The 10,498-nt window shown below is 32.9% G+C and overlaps 1 protein-coding gene across 2 annotated transcripts in view; it reads right to left on the reverse strand.

Moving 5' to 3' along the window:
* The window catches only part of Eip74EF (Ecdysone-induced protein E74), a 174,964-nt gene extending 166,801 nt beyond the window's left edge, over window positions 1-8,163 (reverse strand). For both annotated transcript variants that reach the window (XM_076402570.1, XM_076402569.1), the window contains exon 1: window positions 8,026-8,163. The gene's annotated coding sequence lies outside the window, so the exon portion shown is untranslated. The remainder of the gene's footprint in view (window positions 1-8,025) is intronic.
* Between the last annotated feature and the right edge of the window lie 2,335 nt (window positions 8,164-10,498).

Raw genomic sequence — 10,498 nt, forward strand, 5'->3', positions numbered from 1 at the left:
TTTTTTGTCGATTCAATATATTCTTACGATGTATCCATTGTCTCTCCATAGCTTCTTTTACATATGATGTAAATAGGTATTCTTCATAATATATGATTAAAAATAGGTATGGCTTCCAATATGATGCTGATGATAGCGGTATATTCACTAATAGAGATATTGAAGCTTTTAGTATTCTTCATGATATAGTTTACACTGCAGGGCCATATGGCTTGAGAATTAATGAAGAAAAGACCAAAGTGTTGACAACTGACGGATCGCTGACTATTGTACATCTCAACTGGATTCAGTTAGAGCAAATGCAGAAAATCCCTCGAAAACCTTATTACGTTGTCTCTTAACAACTTTTTTACATAGAATTTAAAAATAGATATGGCTTCCAATAGGATGCTGTAAATTCCTTGGCTAGCTTGATGATCACTGATGATGGGCTATATTCGCTAATAGAGATATTAAGGCTTCATTAAGGCCACGTTGCAGGGCCATATAGCTTGAGAATTAACGAAGAAACTACCAAAGTATTGACATCTGACGGATCGCTGGGTATTGTAAATCTCAACTGAATCCAGTTGGGGCAAAAGCAGTTCAAGTATTTAGAATCAGTAAAACAGAAGAAGAAATCCTTCTCTTCGAACCGCTTGGACTTGGATACTTTTATTATATGAGATCTGTAAACTTGAAGTCTGTTAAATACGATGTTTAAGGCAAATTCTTCATGGTTTTTTTGGAGATAATATTAAAAATAATGTTAGTGATAATCAGTGCATAGTTGAACAAGTCCAAAAGGAAACGATTTCCTCACTCACTTCTTCACAGAAGAACCAAAAAGGTTCCTGATAAGCCTATTGGTGCCAAGAAAGCCATGAAGGCCCGAAGTAAATTATGGTAAATCTGGGATAAACCATCGGACATCATATAGAAAGGAGATGATAATTTTGGTAGGTATGTAGATATATATTTTATTACAACACTGCAGTTTTGCATATCATATTTTTGCGTAGCTAAATTTTTGGCAGGTTTTTATTAATATTATTTCCCGAATAACAGCTTATTCTTATATTTAAAATATTTAACAGTGGTCTGATGAAAAACTGGACAAATTTCTTTGTTATCAAATATTTATTTTATTCATCATTCTCTGCAAGTTGTTTTACACTGAAGTTATAACACGATAAAAGAAATACTATTCGAGCATTATAGTCGAATAGAATTCGGAGTCGAACATTACCCATACTTGATTGATTGATTATTGATTTAATGACATTATTAAAGTATCACATATGCTTTTGATTGTTGAATTGGAGTATATATTGTAGCCTGTACGTTAGTTGTTTAATCGACGCAAAATAAGTTGAAGTACAGAAGCTAAATTAAGGACATATTATTCTGATTTTATGAATGAGATGTCAGGGAATGGAAATAAAGAAATTATTAACGAAAATTTCTCGAGGAAGAATGGTAAATTTCATGTTATAAACTGAATAGTTTATAGATAGGTTCTTAGTGTTCTACAATCCTGGATTTTTTTTTCAATTATTATATTAGATTGCTCAGTATTGATCAACGGACCTGAATCCAAACAAGACGGTAATGGGGGTATTAACCTGTTTTTTCGCCTTCGAAGTGAGTTTGTATTTGTACATTCCTCAAGAATCTCATTTCGATGACAAGTTAAATTGGAAACATCATGTTAACTAAAAGGCAGAACAGATTAGACTCAAAATCAAAGGAATCTTATTTATCAGTTTGTTATAAAGCCTATTTGGACTTGGGGTTCAAATATAAGGTTGCAGCAAACCATCAAACCAACTAGTAGTTCAACGATGCCAAAACAAAGTTCTTCGATTAATTGCCAATGTTTAACGATCCGTATTCAAAGATAAACTACACGTTGACGTCGAAACTAAACGGATTTACGAAGTTATGCAAGATTTTGCTTTAAAACTTGAAATAAGATTACTAACTTACAACAACAAAGAATCGATACAGCTACTGGACACCAGCACGCAGGAAATTAGAAGATTGAAGCGAACCAAACCAGAAGAAGTTAGATAGAGTATAAGTATTTAATCTTAAATGTATCTTAAATAGTCTAATTTAATTTTAATTTGGGAATCATCTAACACTAGTCCTGCTTGTTTATTGAGACAAGTACAACCGAACAATAGTAATAAATTAATTTTATAAATTAAGATTGTACTAAGCATATCTAATGTCATATGCAATTACAAAAGAAAAATCAACGCGCTAAAGTACACATTGTTTTAGTATCCGCCTTATTCTCCAGATTTATCTTCCTTTGACTTGGGACACCCCGGGTTGCGTTCTTTTTTTTGTTGTTGTAGTGTTAGATATTTCCAATAACAATATTTGAAGTAGTGATAGTAAGTTTTTGCCACAATATATGAGAATTAAATGTAAATTTACTATTTTCGAGTTTTAATTCATACCTTTCTCGCTTCGAGCTTGTTATCCGTCCGAATCCCGCATAAATTATCGACCGATACATAAGAACGAGTTTAAGCTTTTTTTCGAGCGACATAAATTAATAGGATTTTGTGTTTATTTTGGCAAAAAACCGTAGCCTTCGAATCACTTCGTTCGATATAGTTCTAGTGCTCGTTAAATTACACGAAAAAAAAAATTAATTACTAGTCGAATAGTTTTCTTAATTCTTGCTTGATAATAATATTGTACAGGGTAACGACAAATTATTTATACAGAAGTGGGCATACAAAGAAAGACCTTTTACAATAGCTTTGCTATAATTAAAATACAAATTACTATCTCATAAGTATTTAAAATACGAAATACAAAAAGCAACGTATATTTGAGATATAAAATAATACTTGGGTTGAAAAGTCCCGGGCCTAATACATAGATGGCGCTAGTTTAATTGCATTCACCACTTTTTCAGTTAGTACTAACTTTTACAAGAAAGTTGTAAAAATGTCATGATATTCTACCCATAAGTTTATGAGTTATTGTGCTAAGAGTGACACTACTTTTGTTATTTTTAAACCAATGTATCAAAAACAATTCAATTCGTATTTTAATTTTACACTGCTTCTTGATGGGAAAAAATACCGTTCAAGCGAAGCAATGGCTTGAAACGTGTTCTAAAGACTCCGCTCCATCAGAAACAACAATAAAACGTTGGTTTGCTGACTTCAAACGTCATCGGAACGCAGTAGACGTCCAAATGAGTTGGTAACACCAGAGAACATTAAAAGAAATCTACAAAATCGTTTTGTATGATCGAACAGTTAAGTTGCGTGAGTTAGCTATCATCGCAAAGATATCAAAAGAACGTGTGGTTTTATATTGCATGAGTATTTGACTATAAGAAAGCTCTGTTCAAGCTGCATTTGCTCACTATTGACCAAAAACAAGAACGTGTTGATGATTTTGAGCAGTGTTTAGCCATGTTTAAACGTAACCATTTTTGCGTCAAGATGTAACAATGGATGAAACATGGACTTATCACTCATTCTGGAATTTAAACGATCGTCATCTGAGTAGATAGCAACTGGTGACAGGCCTATTTTGAGGCAAAAGATAAATCGTCCTACAAAAGTGTTAATGAAATGTTTCAGCGGCGCTGGAATGATTGTGTCGATCTGGATAGAGATTATATGAATGAATAAAGCAAATTTTAAACTAAGAAACTGCGGTTTCTTTGTTACGCCCGAGACTTTTCAACCCTTGTGTTACAATATTTTAACTATTTTTATACAAATTACAAGATGCAGTTAGGCGTTAGGTTTGAATAGAATTCATCCAGCTAGCGCAGCCTAAGAGTTTCCATTTTTGAACACTAGATTTTTAATTGTACTATCAGACAAACAGCCTCTTATTGGGTAATGAATAAAACATGTTACCATCACCTTCCTTGACGTCAATCTCTAAATATAACACAGGATCTCTTAATTTGTTTATTTTGTAGAGCCAGAACACTTCCAATTGGACACTAACTTGTTGAACAGTTGAACTTTTTTTTCAAAATTCATTATCTTAACTGAGGAATCACTACATAGTATAAAACAAAGTCGCCTTTTCTGTCCCTATATCCCTATGTGCGCTTAAATCTTTAAAACTACGCAACGGATTTTGATGCGGTTTTTTTCAGTAGATAGAGTGATTCAAGAGGAAGGTTTATATGTATAATAGATGCATAATATACTAAGGCAACATTGCTAATTTTAGAGGTTTCTAACGTGATATCGTAAATTAACCTATTTTTTTAGGCTTATTTAGCAATTAGCAAAAACGCTGCCTAACCCTACGAGTTAGATCAAATTAATGTACTACAGTATTGTACACCATAAAAAGGTCTACAAAAAAGTCCGCGATGGTATATGTTTATCTTTTAGGGATAACCCACATTAACCATTTTTATTGTTTACTTTTTACGTGAGAAAATGGCTTATTTACGAAGCTATTTTAAGCAATACGGCATTAATCCTTATCGAATTAAGTACCTTAAATACAGTGTGCAATTAATATAGATCAATATGGTTCCTTACAGCATGTAAATTAAACAAATATTTTCGGAGATGTTACAAATTTAAAATTTGCGTTTAAAAATGTGTAATGTAATAAAAATTGTATGAATTTAGATATTCCAAAGATAGCAGGAAATCTTCATAGTAAGTATAGGGGAAGAGGAATTGTTTTACTCCAAATTTAATGCGTGCAGGCCAAGGGCAGTAATGAATGAACCAAAAATACTGGATCGATTTTAATCATGTTTTCATTGAGTGACATAGGCATATATATTTTATGCCCGTGCAAAGTCGGAGCGGGCCGCTATGTTTTTATATACAACGTTCATATTTTTTCTGTAGTGTATTTAATTTAGTATCAGCATTGCACCCGTGCGAAGCCGGGGCGGGTCGCTAGTATTGTATTAATCACAGTTGAAAGATTATTGATTGAAAGACAAAAAAGTGTTTAAATGTATTTTGGATGTGAACAACTTGTTGTTTTGTCAATAAACAGAAACGATGGAGTTGTCATTGAACATATATTACTTTCAGTTTTTTTTTTGGTTAAAAATTCTAACGGAGATTGGATCGCCTTGGCTCTATACATTCCTCAAAATTCAACTGCAACAAAAATGGTCCCTCTCCTATGTTCCTTGTTAAAATGAGGGAATTACTTTTTATCGCAAAATTTTCTAAATTGCTCCTATTGATAATATTGTTATCAGCAATTTCAATTGTTGAACCAATTATCTATTAAACTTTATGATGCAGCAAAAAATTCACTAAAAAACTGTAGGTAAAAAAACTACTATAGAAAACAAAAGGACAGTTGCAAATTGTTCGCTACTTAAGCGATATTACATTAACATTGAACATTATGAATACTTTACGCCTATTACTTAACTATTAATGAATCTGATTCTTTTATCAAGAATAAATCTTAAATTTTATCAAAACAACAGAATATTACATAGAATCGTTTTCACATTTCATAAATAAATCTCGCAAAGAAAGCCTACATCGACAAAGCTGTAGGAACGAAACTTTATAACAAAGATTCTACATCAGATCGACTTCTTTATCAGAGTCCGCGGCATATAATAATGTTATTTTCCCGTACCGAGCAACGTCGAATGGAGAAATTTGGCATAACGGCCGCAATTATCAGACTGTAACACCGTAAGTTTTTGGTGAAACCGATATTTTAGGCGACTGGGTTTTTAACCATCAATTTTTACTTTCATTTCGATTTAATCGTTTTGGAATTTATAAGCACAGTGTTCGCACGACCACCCGCTATTTTTTTTTTCGGTGAATTTTTAAATAAAACGTCTTGGTTACCAGTCTTATTCGGCAGATTTAGAGTCGTGTGATTTTTTTTAAATTCAACTAATTTATTTTTGGTCGATAAATATAAATGAAATAGAAGACATATTGGTTTCATTGAAGTTTCGTATAAAACCTGATTATTGGCCTTATTCGGCAGATTTAGTGTAGTGTATTTTTTTAATTTAACTAATTTTTTCGATTTTTCGGTCGATTAAAATAAGTAGAATTAGAAATCGTATTTGATCGATCTGTACCATTGAATTTTTAAATAAAAACTTTCTGGTTACTGGTCTTACCCAGCAGATTTAGTGTCGTGCGCTTTTTTACATTTTTGGTTGATAAATATATGATATATATGACATTCGTTCCATTTAGTTTTTAAATAAAACCTCGCGTTTACCGATCGTTTTCGGCAGATTTAGTGTCGTGTGATTTTTTTCAATTCAACTTTTTTTTGTCGATAAATATATGTAGAATTAGGAGATATATTAGATTCATTCGTTCCGTTTTTTAACGGATCTGTAACATCTGTTTAATTTTAAGTGGGATATTATCAAGTACTCTAGATTAATACTTCATATTTAGGAAAATACTGACAATCATTTTTTTTTCAAGTGTTAATACGTTAATAATGAAAACAATTTTGGCTCCTTTGGATTTTATTGCATTTTTAACACGTATGGGCCATTGTATGAAAATGAATCGAAAACGAAACCATATCTAGCAGGGTTATTTCTGAAAAGGTCGATTTGCATTGATCCTACTTTTTGTGGGATGTAAACTACAATCTTTAACGATTTAAATAAAAATAATTCTTGAGTTTGATGATGCTTAATGATATTAGAACAGTATTAAAAATATCCAATTAGCTAAATATGGTACTATCAGATTTGCCTTCACATATTGTTATTATTTAAAGATCAATATATATATATATATATATATATATATATATATATATATATATATATTAGTAATTTTATTTAACTATATTTTACATAATATTGAAAAGTGAATTATAAAAAAACTGTTTAATTACTATTAATATTTTTTTTACAGAAATAAAAAAGGTTGTGCTTACATCTTACACCTTTGGCGATGATTAAAACATAAAATCGTAATATAACATTCGGTAACATTTTTCTCATTATTTAAAAACTTAAATCAAACGAGTATTAATATATTCAAATTGATTTATTCTATAGTTTTGAATTTATTGGTTTTATTTTGTTTCATTCTTTGACAACAATCTGTTTCAGATTGAATTTTAAAATATTATATTATGATTAAATTCTAAAAAATGTTAATTAAGGCTCAATTTGTTTTACGCTTTCGCATTTATTTGTTTTAAAGGATTTTTGGCCCATTGACAGTGAAATTTAAATATATACCGTATAAAAATGTAAAATTTACAAGCATATTTCTGTAATTTTGGTTTTATTAACATTGTTTTATTGATAGATAATAACCCATTTTTGGATGATATTTAAAATCGTTTTCTACGCTAAAAAGCCTTCGAACAATGCTAAAATTTTTCGTAATATATCGTGACAAGTAGAACGGGTATGAAAATAGCGAGATATTTTTGGAATCAGAACATTGACAATATATAATCACTTTTTACATTGTAGCCGTGTACCATTAAAAAGTCAGGCAGTATAGGTACTTATTAATATCGCGATAAACAAATTGATGTCATAAGAATTACTCTGCATTTATTTGGTCCGTTTTGGTAAAACCGTCTCGTTTTTAACTACAACTCTGTATGGAGTGAAAGTTTCCTTTTTCTTCTTCTTCTTCAGCACGGTTTTTGGGAAGAATTTTTAACAAACAAACGGTTTCGGTTGATGAGTCTGATTTGTTGTAGTTCACACACTTTAACAATTTCTCCATATAGTCGGACAATTAGGAAAAAAGATTAATTGATACCTTTTTGATTCTTTCACTTTTGTTGTTTTATATAAGAATTAAGCGTTCGTTATTATTTTAAAATAATAATTAATTTTCTGTTTTTGATTGTAATGATAAAGTGTAGTGCTGTTCACTTTTTATTTCAAGAATTAACCGTTCTAATGATTTAGTTGTTTTTTTTTTAAATTAGTAATTAATTTCCTGTTATTAATTGTAGTGATAAAATATATAATATGTTGAAATATTGTCTTTGTATTAGTTATTGTGTGATCCAGAGAAATGACGTTGAAATACTTACCTCAAGATATCCATAAGCGAAAATAATATCCAAACAAAATAGGCACAAGAATCAAGTAATCCAAGAAAAGAGGAATATTGTAGCGTTAATATACACTCCTCTACACCACACAGCAAAATAATCTGTTTTACTCAGAAATAATCACTACTCCACAGTAATAAAAGGTCACTAAGTTCACCAATAGGGGCCGTCGATTAGTTAAACCTTTTTTGAAAAATCTCTGGTCGAAATCAGGGCTCGGAGGGACCACTCGCGTAAATTGGAAGCGAAAAAAAAACAAGCGAGCGCGCGGTCGATCGTCTTTTGTCGGGCGCGAATTGGTGTGGTTTGCGCAACGCGTACTTGATGGCGACTGAGAGAGAATCGCTCGTTCCGCGGCCTGTGCTATCTAGCGAAAGATATTTGGTGTGTGTGTGTGTGTTTTTTTTTCGTTTTTTGGCGGGAGAAAAACTACGAGCGAAGAAAGGCGCGCTTTTTGGTAAAGGCGGCTCTGGGCGCGCTCTGATCGCCGTTTGACTTGGAAAATGTCAAGGCTGAGGGTGTTGAAGGATGCGGGGTAGAAAATAATTGTAAGGTTTCCTTTCCGAACGTGTGATCCCATGTATCAGCTGTTGCTTTGAACAATTTTTAAAATACACTGGTCTACAAAAATGTCTTCAAAATCTTTTAAGTTGGCAGCTATCGACTATTTAGTAATTGACTACCTTTTTTTATCGACTATTTTCGGTCTGACTGAGTTTATTACTTTTTACTATCGATTTTTTCAGTTCACTACTTTCAGTGGCTATTTTAGGTTTGACTGATTTGACTATTTTTTACTATCGACTGTTTCAGTTTCAGGCAAATGCGATTCAACAATCTCTTTTGTTCATCGTCTTCGGTGCTCATTTCACCACGTCTTCCTTGATGGCTGATTTTCCTGGTTTCCTCAAAAGATGCGTGTATAAATTTGACAGCTGTCGGATTATTAGTTTGTGAATTATAGCATTTTGAGTGAAGCAACTTTTGTTATTTGTTTCGCGTGTTGATAAAATATTACTTTTTGAAGGGAAAAATACAGTTGAAGCAAAAACTTGGCTTGATGCCGAGTTTCCGGATACTGCCCCAGGAAAATCAACCATCAAGGATTGGTAAATTATATTAAAAATCCACAAAATTATTTTGAATGACCATAAATTGAAATTGAATGAAATAGCAGACCCTCTTAAAATATCAACTGAACGTGTGCATCATATCATTCACGAATATTTGGGTATGAGAAAGCTCGGTGCCGCGTGAGCTCACTCTTGACCAAAAACAACGACGAGTTGATAATTCGGAGCAGTGTTTGAAAATGGCCAGGCCTAATATACTCGAGTTTTTGCGTCGATATGTGACAATGGTTGAATCATGGCTCCATCATTTCACTCCGAGGTCCAATCAACAGTCATCCGAGTGGACTGCACACGATGAATCCGCTCCAAAGCGTGGGAAAACGCAACGGTCGGCTGGCAAGGTTATGACGTCTGTATTTTCGGGTGCGCATGGAATAATTTTCATTGACTACCTAGAAAAAGGAAGGACCATCAACAGTGACTATTACATAGCGTTATTGGACCGTTTGAAAGACGAAATCTCCGAAAAACGGCCTCATTCGAAGAAAGAGAAAGTGCTGCTTCACCAGGATAATGCACAGTGTCACAAGTCAGTGAAGACGATGGCAAAAAACCACGAATTGGGCTTCGAATTGCTTCCTCGTCCACCGTATTCTCCAGATCTGGCTCCCAGCGACTATTTCCTGTTCTCAGATCCCAAAAGAATGCTCGCTGGGAAGCAATTTTCGTTGAATGAAGAGGTGATGTCCTAAACTGAGGGCTATTTTGAAGCAAAGGACAAATCGTACTACAGAAATGGTAACGAAAATTTGGAGGGTCGCTATAATCATTGTATCACCCTTGAAAGAAATTATCTTGAATAAAAAAAACTAATTTTGTCAAAAAAATGTGTTTTACTATGGTATGCCGGGGACTTTTCAATTGACCTGTTGTATATAGGGATAGCGTGAGTCAGCCTACCGACGGTAGATTATTCCACTGATCCATGTTGCTTCCGTGGCTTGCTTTCCATTGCAGTTTTTTGACATTTATTACAATAAAAATACGCGAGTTAGTATTTTAGTGAGATTACATAATCCTTTTTTGTCACTATTCACTATTTCCACTGTTTTCAGTCGATAGTTACCAACGCTAAACAAAACTGTTTAAGTAAAATGGAGGTGTCTTTTCTTCCTGGTACAAATCAAAACTTATCACTGATTAATAAATTAATGAAATCCATGAATAACAATTGATCGAACCCCGTACGTTGATTAGTTGTCTATCAAATAAAATTCCAAAAGCGTTCGTCGTCCGATTCAGCCTTAAGTCGAGATCGAAAGATTTAAGGTCGGTTCCACTCCTCGACAGTTGACCGCCAAATTCAATGTCAGTCGCCA

Source organism: Rhynchophorus ferrugineus, unplaced genomic scaffold (assembly GCF_030347505.1).
Source record: "Rhynchophorus ferrugineus isolate W39M unplaced genomic scaffold, kcgeb_rfMv2 rfM4, whole genome shotgun sequence".
In the NCBI taxonomy this organism is placed as follows: domain Eukaryota; kingdom Metazoa; phylum Arthropoda; class Insecta; order Coleoptera; family Curculionidae; genus Rhynchophorus; species Rhynchophorus ferrugineus.